Source organism: Triturus cristatus, chromosome 1_1, assembly GCF_964204655.1.
Source record: "Triturus cristatus chromosome 1_1, aTriCri1.1, whole genome shotgun sequence".
In the NCBI taxonomy this organism is placed as follows: domain Eukaryota; kingdom Metazoa; phylum Chordata; class Amphibia; order Caudata; family Salamandridae; genus Triturus; species Triturus cristatus.
The window spans coordinates 1,236,209,739-1,236,222,466 of NC_140579.1; the positions used below are offsets into that span (position 1 = coordinate 1,236,209,739).

A 12,728-nucleotide genomic window follows, 5' to 3' on the forward strand; every position below is an offset into this window, starting at 1 on the left:
AGCACGTCTTAGGCTATGGGTTCGTATCAAATTGGGTCTTTATTGTGAACTCCTATTTTCAACCATGATTTAGAGAGCCTAAGTACTTAGCGCTGGTGAAGATCAGTACAGGAACCCCAACTCACTACGGGAGTTTGAACTCAATAACCTTCTGAGCACACTACAAACTCTATTGACAATATATCACAAAGAGTTATAAGAACTGACATGTTGCTCGATTGTTTACCTATTTGCCATGTATAGAGTCACATACTTAACGACTGTATGTGAAAGACGCATACATTGATAAAAACACTGTGGGTTCGTTTTATAGAAATATTTAGAGATACCATGGCTATTTTTAATGAGGTATACTTACGATTCGTCACATTATTGATCTTGCTTGGCTGGTGTAGGGCAAGAACAAAAATAAATAAATTTTAGATCATACGCAACATAAGTAATATGTGAATATACTGAGGATTAGTGGCAGTTTTTAATATCACATTGCCACAAGCAGTGTTTGTTTTATTTCCAAACACAAAATGATATCCTAGATTGATACATAGTCTGATTGCATTCAGCTGATTTGTTCATGTAATAGAGACCTGTGTTATAACAGGCACGGCAAGATTTAGTGCCCATCTATTCTAAAATGATGATTCTGTACAGATTCACATTTGATCCAGAGACAGCCATATCAAACTACAGCTTGTTGATGTTGAAGTGTATGATATTATTAGAAATAAAGACATTTGGTTTTAATTTGAGAATTGTGCCATACCCATTTGTCTTTACACAGAGCGGGGCCTCATTTTCCTGAGTGGATGCCAGGTGAGGTGAGGAGAGCTCCCGTACACAGACGGGTAAGCGTATACTAAATTCTATTGGTACATGTTTAGCAGTACATTAGATGACGGAAGAGCATCTTATACTAATAACAGATGTTTTAGTATATATTGAGCACTTGATTGAACAAATTAAGCAGGTTTATTGAAACTGTTTTTTTGTTTATAGGACTGGGGTCGATACTCTGAAAACTTTCTGAGAGTCTCTGAAAATCCCAAAGTAAAGTAGGTCTTATATGTTATTTACTTTAGAAATTTCACTGAAACACATATTGCAGTAGCGTAAGTTTTTCTAGGTCCTGACGAAAGCCTGATCAACATTGATCTAAAGGCTGAAACATGTAGACCTTCTCTTTTGGACATGAGCAGTTATTTTTTCAAACTGCATTTGCACTGGTTTTTAATTTTGCCACCCGGACAGTATCTATTAAAATGTTATTTCTGTCCCGGTAGACAATTTTAATAATAGCATCCTTTTCACTTGCACTGCATCCATCTCCACCAATCACACTTGCATTGTTATATCACAATTCATGTTATAAAGCAAAGGACTTTAGCATAGACTTCATCTTCTGTTACACTGGTGAGGTTTTTTGCTTACTGAATATGCAGCCCCGATTTGTTGGAGGGCCTTGCAACTGTTAATGAATCCCAAATGATGATATATGCTACTTTGGTGGCTGATGGGTTTCATCTTTAATATAAAAATATTTTTTGTGATTTAAACTTGCTGAGTTGTTCTTCATAGTGCTCATTTCGCTTAGACCCCAGGTTTTTGTGTTGTTACGCTACAGAGTCTATGTCACTTGGAGGTGACCAGGAGGCACGGAGACACAATACTCACAGATGTCGGGAGGTTCTGAAGAGTCAATGGTGACCTTGTCGCTCAACTGTGCGGACCAGGCAACGCTGGGGAAGACCAGGAGCCGTGCATGAGCTGTCCTACATCAGATGTCGGTGACTAAGTAGTCGTTGTCCGGCAGGAGCACCAAGGAGCCTTGGTAGCTGCAACTGGCATGGAAGACGAAAAACCAGCAATGCTGGGACCAGCAAGGTCCAAGGAACTCATGAACAGCAGGAGAGTCCGAGCAGGCCCGAGCAAGCAGGGGAGCCTACTGAAGCAGTAGAAGACCCTGAGGAGGACCTACAGGCCAAAGGCACAGGAGTCGCAAGAGGACCTCGAGCATTCACCAAGGAAGAAGGCCCACAGTGCAAAGGATGTGGTGAGAACACTGATCTTGTAGGGAAGAGATGCTGGAGGCTGGAGCTTCCTGTAGCTGAAGATCTCTGGAGTGCAGAACCAGCAGGCTCTTGACAACAGCAAGTCGATGCAGTGCATTAGGGTTTGGTCGCAGCAGATCAGACGAGGGATACTGGCCTCAAACTTGCAGAGTGGAGTTGCAGAACTACCGCCGGTGTTGCTGAACCTCGGGAAGTCGGTAGGATGACAGGGGCAGCAGACCGGTCAGCTTTTTTGCAGTGCCTGCAGAAGCAGGGGAGTGACTGGTTCACCCCAAGGTAGATTTTTTCAGGTGTCCTTGATGCTTACAGGTCTGTTGAAGAACATGTAAGAAGCACTGACGACAAAGAAGACTTGAAGAACATTGAGACCAGGAGCAGCAGGAGTCTTCCTTGGTGCAGTTTTGGTTTTATTCGAAGTCCAACAAAGTCCAAGTGTCCAGACGACTGAAGAGCGATGTAGTTTCAGGGTTGAGTCTTGTCCCACGACAAATCTAAGGACGCACCCACCAATAGGTAGACAGAGGGGAGGATACTCCCATGTCCTTTGTCCAGTGCCAGAGCAAGAGACGAGGACTCGCTGAACTGGTTCAAATAGGAGTATGCAAGAAGGGCACCAAATGTGCCCTTCACAGCATTCTGGTGGGGCTGGTAAGCACCCCCATCCAGCTCAATACAATATGTCCTGTCTGGGAGGTGGTCACACCTCCCTGTGACAGGAAACTTATTGTTCTACTTTCCCCTGCTCAAGCTAGGTCGGTAGCAGCATTAGCTTGCTTGCAGACACTGACAGGCTGTTACCGGGAGTACTGGGAGGTCCCGTAAGGAGTCCCCCAGTACATGGGAACATACTTCCAAGATTAGAATCAGTGTTGGGGTATGATTTCAGCATGTTTGATACTAAACATGACCTGTATTCAGTGCAGCCACTATATAGTTAGACATCTCGTAATGATTAATGTCCACTATATATCTAAAAATGGCTGATCGCACTTACAAAGCCTGAAAAATCAGGGGTATCATGCTCATCCAGGGGCACCCTTACATTTATAAACAAGCACCCTGCCCTCAGCACTGAAGAGCCTTCACTAGGGGTGACTTATAGGTTTAAGGTGTACTGATCTCAGAAATAAGGAAGCTTATATCTGTCGTGAGAGGTGCCAGCACCAACTCACACAGGCTCCAATGGCAGGCCTGTAGTCACAGTTTGAGTGGACTCCCATGGGTGGCACAATACATGCTGCAGCCCATGGGAGAACCTTGGTGTACCTTTGCCCTGGGTACCTTAGTACCATATACTAGGGACTTACATAATACACCAGTAGCTAATTGTGGAGGTACTAAAGTACTTACCATTGTCAATTTAGGGGAGAAAGTACAGTTGCTGGGGTCCTGGATAGCAGGATCCCAGCAGACTAGGCCACAAACACACTGACACCAAGCAAAAAGTGGGTGTAACGATGAAAGCAGATCCTACTGTGCTATAAATATATATATATATACATACATATACACACACACACACATATATATATAAATATATATATATTCCAATCAAAGAAAGCTCCCAATTGAAGTGCCACACACAGCGTGTTTTCACCTTTTATTCCAACAGGAGAGCGGGGTATACAGCAACACATTTTTGGCATTCATTTGTGCCAAACGCGTTTCGGGCTTCTATCGCCCTTGCTCACTGGTATCCTGAAGGGGATCAGCAGCCAGGTTTTCACCGCCATTTCAGTGATGCTTTTAAGTCCAGCCTCTGCTGGGCGTGTCATTATGGCATTATGGTAATTGTGGTTCTTCCGATAACGTTGTGCCCCAGTGTTTGTTAATTTTCCCAAATGGGTCGCCACAATAGGTGAAACTGGGACCTCGCACTTAGTCACCTTGGTGGACGGTCATGTGTTCCTTTCTGCCGCATGTTCTCAGCGTTAGGAGCCGCAATGTCAGCAGCAGGGCACTTCGCGACCGAGCAGGCCGCTCAACATTCCAATTGAAGAAAGCTCCCAATTGAAGTGCCACACACAGAGTGTTTTCACCTTTTATTCCAGCAGGAGAGCGGGGTATACAGTAACACCTTTTAGCATTCATTTGCGCCAAACGCGTTTCGGGCTTCTATCGCCCTTGCTCACTGGCATCCTCAAGGGGAACAGCAGCCAAATGGGTGACCTTGTGACTACTAGGGGCACCCACAAAACACTACGTTGGGGCAGGAGGGGGGGGGCACAGGGCCCCCAAACCTTAACCAGGGCCTTATTGGGCACCGGCACCATTCCTTTGCTTCTGCCTGCGCTGGAGCATCACTTTTTTAACTGCTTCCGCCAGGCAGGAGAAGAGTGGAGTTCCCTGCCCGGGAGAATGCGTGCAGGGTATGTCTACACTCTCCCATGCTGTGCATCAGTGTTACAGGGGTGGGCTCCCCTGGACACTGTACATTATCCCTTTCTGTAAGTAATTTGGCCCAAGGGGATGGGGTTCCCAGAGCCCAAAAGTGGCTTGGGAGGTGGGCCGTGCGTCCTCTACCATTTTTGAAAAACATTGCCTCAAGAGGATGGGGTCCTCGGGCACACTTTTGACTTGGATTGGGAGGGTGCATGCCACCGTCCCCAATATTATCTAATCGGCCCCATCGAATGGGGTCCCCAGGACCCAATAGAGACTTGGGGAGAGGGTTGCATGCCCCCCCCCCCTGAATTTGTGATTAAGCCTGGGGAATGGGATTCTTGGGTCACAACAGTTGCTTAAGGAGGGAGGCCCAACTCACGCCCCCTCCCAAAACACTTTTGATAAGGAACCCTGGACATTGGCCAAACCTAACCGTGTCCCTCGAACACAACCGTCCAGGTGAACATGTTACTTATCTATCTAGTTGCAGTGTCCTAACTTTAGAAGAATCCCCAGGCGTCCGATTCGATCAATAATTTTCCTTGAGCAGTACCCCTGTGTGCCAGTAGGTGGCTTTGTTTGGCTCCACGTGGTGTTGTCACTGTCATCTGTGCTGGAAGAGACATGTGCGGAGGCTATATAAATGCCACCCCAGCATGTTAATATCAGTTTCTTTTCACAACTTTCCACATCAGAAGCGCAGAGCCACAAAGAACACTGACCACTTTTGTGTTAAGCTAGGGCTCTCAAAAGGGGAACAACCCTTCACTCCGGAACCTGTTCGTAGAGCTGGGAGGATAGGTGGATTGGTAAGGAATCTTTAGCTAGTTGGAGTCTTTACCAAATAAGGCGTTATCAAAGGTAAGTAACTTGTTTATCTGATAGAGACTATTAGCGGCAGATTCCTTACCTTAGCATAGATACCCAAGCAATACCTCCCCAGAGGTGGGAACGCACATTAGACTAGAAAGTCCTGTAGGACCAAACGGGCAAAATGCCTGTCTCATCAGGCATGGCTGTCCGGTCAGTAGTACTTTGTAAACATGTGCAGGGAAGCCCATGATGCTGCCTGACAGATATCCAGGACAGGTATTCCGCGCACTAGCACCGGGGTCGCACCCTTGGCCCTGGTGGTCTTCAGGAGGTTGCTTTTTGGGCAATGCATGGCAAATTATGATACAGAGCAGTATCCATCGTGAGATGGTCCATTTCCATACCACCCTTCCTTTTTTTAGCTCTGACGTATTCCACAAAGAATTGATCATCCACTCACAACTCTCTTGTGAGGTAAAGGTAGAACAACAATGCTCTTTTTGGGTCCAGCCAACGGAGTCTCTCTTCTTCTTTAGAGGGGTAAGGCAGAGCGTTATAGGAAGGCAGGGTGATGGACTGGCCCACATGAAAGGGAGTTACGACCTTCATAGGAAGGATGCTCAAGTCCGAAGGATCAGTTTTGTTGCAGGGATTCTGCTTTTGCACAGATCTATGCGCAGGAGACCAGGACCTCAGAGAATTGTGGTGTACCAGAAAACTCCCCTCAGAACCCAGAACCCCTTATCCGACTAGCTTAGTATCCCATTCGTTAGCCTAGATCTAGCTAGGCGGTCCCAATGTATAGACAAACCAGAACAAGCGACTTAGATATTTCTCAGGAGTGGTGGGAATCCGAAATACCTGTTCGTATCGATTTGTTAGTCCACAACATAATAATACAGACACGGTAAAGTTTAAAGAGTTTATTTTATAAACCTCGCGTCCTAAGATGCAGTACTTTGGCTAACACTAGCAGACTAACAGTACAGATCAGAACCATAAGCATTATTACAATACCATACAAAATGAAAGGAGCAATCATACTAATAATGACAGTGGTATACAGCCACACTCCTTTCTCTAGAATCTAATACATCATTATTATTATTAGACTATTAGAAGGTCTCTTGGGTTAACAGGGGGGACCCCATACCGTATAGATCAGCTTAGTAGAATCACATCAAAGGATCAGCTAGCTCTCTCATGCATCAGCTCTTCTGTTCGAATGAATGTAAAACCAAACTGTTCTGCAATATTAAAGACGCTTGTCCTTCAGATATTGGCAGCTGTATTTATGATATGTCTAAAAAGTGGTACGATCAATCTAATCACAACACTCTGTACCTTCTAGTGACCCAGACTCGTTCTTTGCATGATGTACAGACCAAGGACACATTTCACTGTTAAGAATGTGAAACAACAGTTTGTTATCCTGTAAGGCAAAGTCGAGTCAGCATTTCTAAAATGAATAACACATAACAACAGTGTCGTGTGCAGCGCAGCAGAAACGACAAGCTGGCTTGCTAACAATTATTTAGGTTATGCTAAATTAGTGTTGTAAATAGGGCGTGGCTTAATCCATCCTACACCCCCCCCCCCCCATGATCGGAGTACTAACCAATAGTGATACACTTATCAAGAACGCAGAGTTCAAGTGATATAGAACGGAACCAAGGGCATGAACTATAAGTCCATATAAGGTAAGTGGAAAGTCCGAGAACGAGAAAAAAGTAAAAAAAATCGTCGAAAAGAAAACAAAAACTATGTCTTCAAAAAATTTTTAGTAAAAATTCAGATGAAAAATTAACAGCCCTGGATGCATCCTGGAGTGACAACGTCAATCAGTCAATCCATAAAGGTATAAGCCGCGTAAGTGGCAACAGCTTCCAAGAGGAAATCATTGGAGCGTTCCGCAAAAGTATCCGCCATCCAATTTAACAAGGGAAAGGAACACACGTGTTCATCAATTATCGGAGCACCCAGCACCATGATAGGACAACTGTCAGCCTCCTCGATATAACTCCTTTCAAGGAATTCAATAGCCGCCTCTCCGATATCCCAGTTACCAAGGACTCCGTGTGCAGCACCCATAGCCATAAACCCGACACCAGAACAATCAAATTCATGAGCCACTAAGGGACACATTAGTTCATCAAAATCCGGGTCAGGTGACGCCAAGTTTGACAGGCACAAGTCCAGAGACCATTGGAAGGGACAATCTAGGCAATGAAAGACAGGTTGCACACACGTAAAAAAGGGAAACCGGAAAGACAATCCATACTTGACGCTTAATACCGCCAGTGGTAAGGTGCCGCAGTAATCAAGCATCCGGCTACGAAGATGGAGCAAGCGCAGCATGCTGTCTTGCAACTCCTGGTGTGCAGCCATATCGAAGTGCGCAAATCAACAAGAGGATCCCAGCCACCAAAGCGAGGAGCAAGGGGAACCTTCCGAAGACACTTGAAAAAATAGAATGTAAAAATGCGGGAATCACACCAAAAACAGTCTGGAAAGATGTCACGAGGCCCGAGCCCACAATTTTAAAAAAATGAACAAGGCCAGTCGTAGACGAAGCATTAAAGATAGTTTGAATCAAGGTTCCAAAATGGAGGGGGAGGTCAGTATTTAAAAGAGCTTGTACCTCAGTGCGTGTGTTCGCCACATTAAGAAGAAATGTTTCACGGGACGAAGTCAACGCAAACTCTTTTTTAGACAAAAGAGCCATTATTCTGATCATCCTATTGAACTCTGCGTTCAAGGTTGGAATCGCTGGCCAGATGGATACATCAAGTCGGCCTTGCGGGGGTGGGAAAAGGACGTTATTACAGCAAACTACTTTTTGCGAAACAGTGACTATGTAAGGAATACCCACTAGCATCCCACAGCAAGCTTCACTATTTAAAAGCAAATAACTACCGTTGGCCAGCAGCTTAAAAGGAGACGTTATAACTGGCATTGGAATCCCCTTTAGGACACAAGCCAAATTCGGAGCGTGTATATTGCAAGCGCCATGTAGTTGTATATGTCTACAAACCACAGAATGATCAGGAGCGGAAGTACATTCTTCACCTTTTAAGTAAACCTCCTTGCCATCCCTTACGCATCTGTAAGTGAACGGAAGTGACCAAACTTTGTGCAGGAACGCATCACCAAGTTGTTCACATCTGCCAACGGCATAATGCTTCATGCACGAACTAAATTTGAACAGACTAAAAGGTAAAGTGACTAATCCGTGGATAAGCCACACGGCTGACTTCAACTCAGCAACAGAAAAAGGTAAAGGCTCTAATTTTTCAATTTGCAACAATGCGCAAGTTGCGTCTTTCATGGACATGAACTGCTGTTTTGCTGTCAAATTAAAAGGAAGGAACAACGATGAAATGTTCATGTAATCCCAAGGGACTTTCCCTGCCTTTAACGTTTGTAATGTCCATGCAAACTGCATAATTGAACGCAACTGATTTTAGCCATGATACAACACAGATACATCATCTTGCACAATGTCTACGACAGAAGAAACAATATTATCTAATGTATAAATTCTAGAAGACAAAGTATTAATACTATTATCTATCACAACCAACACTTTTTCCATATTGGCCTGGTCAATAGCACGTACTCTTGAAGCAGCTTCAATTTGCGACAATTTCCAAATTTCATTGTAAATAGCATAAGCCCATCGTTTAGACCTGCCATTTGCAGGACCCTTAATAAAATCATTCAAATCTATTTTGTCATTCAATCGTGATAAATGAAGCTTAACTGAAGTTAACGTGGAATGTTGCAGCCACGACTGACATAACTTACCTACAGAGTAGGTAGTCACCGTGTGTGAAGATGTAAAACGAGGGTCAACCCTAAGTTGTGTATACCCTGGAGCCAAATCCAGAAACCGACGTTGACAGGAATCTGAGCTTGTTTGCCATACCAACCAACCCTCAGGATTCAATGTTAAATATTGAAGGTGCCATTGGAAACAAGGGACTGCAACATAGTAAGGGACAGATCTGAGTGATTTTCCCAACCAGGATAAGCACCCAGATCCGGGATCGAGGGGGAAATTAACTTTTTAGATATAGCCAATCCAAAACAGGTGGTCTGAAAAATAGACGAATTTAAAAACCATATACGGTTTGGGATAAGACAGGCACGATGCAAAGCCTCCGTTCCCTGTACCTGCCACGGTTTAGTTCCCCAAACCGATTTAAGATCGATAGTAGCTTTCCATACGTCATAACCTCCAATAGCCAATTCATCCATAAAGGATTTGGAGTATAATAATTTTGTGTGTGTCAATCTAACCTTAGAAGTGGGTTCTACCGCCACTTTAAAATAAAAAGAAGCAGGGTCTGACACACTAAAATCCGAAAAGTATGTGAATTTTTTCAATAAAGTAGGAGAGCTGCCAGTCATAGGGACAGGACAATGTTCCCATTGAGTGAAATTAACAAAGTTTCGAAAAGTATTTGCTCTGTGTAGGAAATGTGTGCCATAATGTTGAAAACAAAATTGCTCATCGTAATTTGCAGTATTTGTGGAACTTCTTAAAGTTAAACTTGTAACCGAAGTCTGCAAACATAGTAACTATGTTATCCACACGAGCAAGGTGTGGAAGCAACTCGTCGTCTGTCAGATAGATGTCATCAACATACGAGTATGCCTCCGGGTCTACCATCTCCAAGAGAGAGACCACGCGAGCGGCAAAAACTCCAGAGCTGTTTATAGCCCATCGGGAGCCGTTTGAACAATTTTTGTTTGCCACCCGAGGTGAATGCTGTCCACTCATAACTAAGAGGGGCCAGATTATGGCAATAAAAGCCATTTGATAAGTCGAGCGTAGTTTTGAAACGTTTTCTCACAAGACTATCGTCGAGAGCTGAACTATGAGTATTTTGTACCGCACACGTCCGGCAATGCGAGTTTAAATGCCGGTAATCCAAAACTAGGCGGTACGACCCGTCAGGCTTCGTCACAGTGAATAAAGGATTATTCATGGGTGACACACATGTCTCAATCACTCCTTGCTATTCCAATTGTTCAAGGATAGACGCGACGTGAGATCTTGCCTCGCGACGCATGGGATATTGGGGTTGAGGCTGGGGATCGGATCGCAATGGAATCTCGTGATTGGGAGAACATTTATCCCAGCCAACCTGATTACGATATAACGCAGGTGCAAGCACCTGTGCCCACTCCCCGGCTAACCTAGTAGACTCATCCGTGGGCACTGCGTGCCCAAAGGAAGGAAGTATAACTTCCTCTCCCCTTGGAGCGTCCAAAATGAAAGCCGGAGGCCAATCTTTCTCCGCCAAAAGAATATCATAGGTGGTGGTAAGATTATCCCAAAAAACCACTTTAATTTTGCGTTGTATGTCACCCTTAATATTAAGGACTGTTTCAAATAATCTTTCTGGGGGAGCTACGCGAGTATTAGCAGTTTCAACTGTCACATAAATGTCAGTTGCTGTCGCCTCCAGAAATGGACGCAATGCTTCCCGCACTACTGTAACCTCCGCCGCGCTATCTAGCAGCGTTAGTGCCCATGTCAGGTTACGAAGCTGTGTCCTGACCATCTGAGGCATATCTCGCTGAGATAGCAGCAACTTTCTTTTTCTGAAACGGTGGACGTTGTCTGGCAGTGTCTTCCTGCTTGCCTTTACCGTCAGTCTGGCGGGGCTGGTCTCGACCTTGAGCACCCCGTCCTCTCCCACGCTCTCCACCACCAGTGTGCGAAGTCGATGTTTCCTGTGAAGAACGAGGAGAGCGTTGTTCAGAAACCTGAAATCTATCAGGTGACTTAATACGAGTACGATCGCGCAAATCATAAGTGCGTTCACTATACGACTGTACGTGTGAGGCAGGACGAGAAACCTGTTTCTGTTGCTGCTTCTCTTGTTTTTTGGCTCGCCAACTTTGTTTAGGAAAGTTGGGCTTTTCGTCTTTTGTAGACGAACTCACCTTAGTTTGCTGCACTACATCAGGAATTTTGACGGTGGGTTTCACGCCTAAGGCACGACGTCCAACCATCCTATAGGCTTTCGCAATAATTTTTGCGAACTCCCTTGGTTTATCGGCATCAGCCACAAGTTCCAGCATATTACCAACTTGGAACTGCATGGCATCTCCTTTGAGGTTGCCCATTACCATGGAACAAACCACATCGAAACTGTCGACAAGCCTAATCCTAACTCAATAGCTGCCTCCGCACCATGACTTTCTTGGACTTTCTTGATGACGGAGGGTAGTACAGACATAGACGGAGTGCCGTAGCACTTCGAATAGGTCGCAGCAAAGACCTTGCCCCAATTGTCACAATCAACAAGTTCAGGGACCAGGTCCTTTGGCAAAGTAATGGTGAGTATCCTGTGTTTATCCACAGGTGTAGTGTTTGGAAACACGGCTTCTAATTGATCAAATTTTTCCGCAAGCCAGTAAGGAAATTCATCCTTACTGAGGGGGCGCTTGCCGACAACCGCATTAACCATAACAGGGCTAATCACCACCGCGTGATGGTGATCCGTCCCGTGCCCAGCAACCGCAGGTGCTCCCACCTGAACTGTGCGTGACACATACTGCACTAAAGCCCTATGGACCGTAATCAGGGCTGTGTGTAGCGTTCGTAAATCACCCACTCCCACCGTCAGGTAGCGTGGGTGTGGAGTATATCCGGCCAGTACCGGCCAAGTGGCCCCTGCAATTGACAACGGGCCCATTCTCGCCGATACGACCTCATGGGGGAGGGTGCCATTAAACCAAATTGTATGCTGCCAGGCAGAAATAGGAATTTCTAGTGTCCTATATGGGGCATAAGCCGCAGGCACAGGCGTGGCTGTATATTCGTGGAACAAATTATCGTCCGTATCCACCTCCTCAAAGGTCACCCATGAGTAAAACAACTCATAAGGGTAGGTGGCATCAGCACTGACCAAAAAGACCACGGCCATCCCGTCATCAGGTACCCCATAAGCTCTCAAATGAGCTCGCAGAGGAACCCTACTATGAGCGGGAATATTAACCGCCATAAGGACACCCTAAAGAGTAACAACGATATTTACAGTAGCACTTGGGCTCAAAAATTGTAACCTTTCTAATTTTCAAGCTTGATAGAACCTTTAGTCAAAACCTAGGTAGGTTAAACCATCACTCTTGTTTTCCGCAAACGAGAGTGAGGGTAGTTGTGGACTAAACTCAAGTACTACTAAAGCGTCTCAGATCTTAAGACCAAACGTTAGGTGCGCCATGTTGCAGGGATTCTGCTTTTGCACAGAACTATGCGCAGGAGACCAGGACCTCAGAGAATTGTGGTGTACCAGAAAACTCCCCTCAGAACCCAGAACCCCTTATCCGACTAGCTTAGTATCCCATTCGTTAGCCTAGATCTAGCTAGGCGGTCCCAATGTATAGACAAACCAGAACAAGCGACTTAGATATTTCTCAGGAGTGGTGGGAATCCGAAATACC

At 45.2% G+C, this 12,728-nt stretch overlaps 1 long non-coding RNA gene across 3 annotated transcripts in view; it reads left to right on the forward strand.

The window, feature by feature from the left end:
* Window positions 1-12,728, forward strand: part of LOC146871891 (uncharacterized) — a 264,085-nt gene that overhangs the window by 162,481 nt on the left and 88,876 nt on the right. For all 3 annotated transcript variants that reach the window (XR_014959623.1, XR_014959624.1, XR_014959622.1), the window contains 2 exons: window positions 782-845; window positions 997-1,052. This is a non-coding gene — a long non-coding RNA (uncharacterized LOC146871891). The remainder of the gene's footprint in view (window positions 1-781; window positions 846-996; window positions 1,053-12,728) is intronic.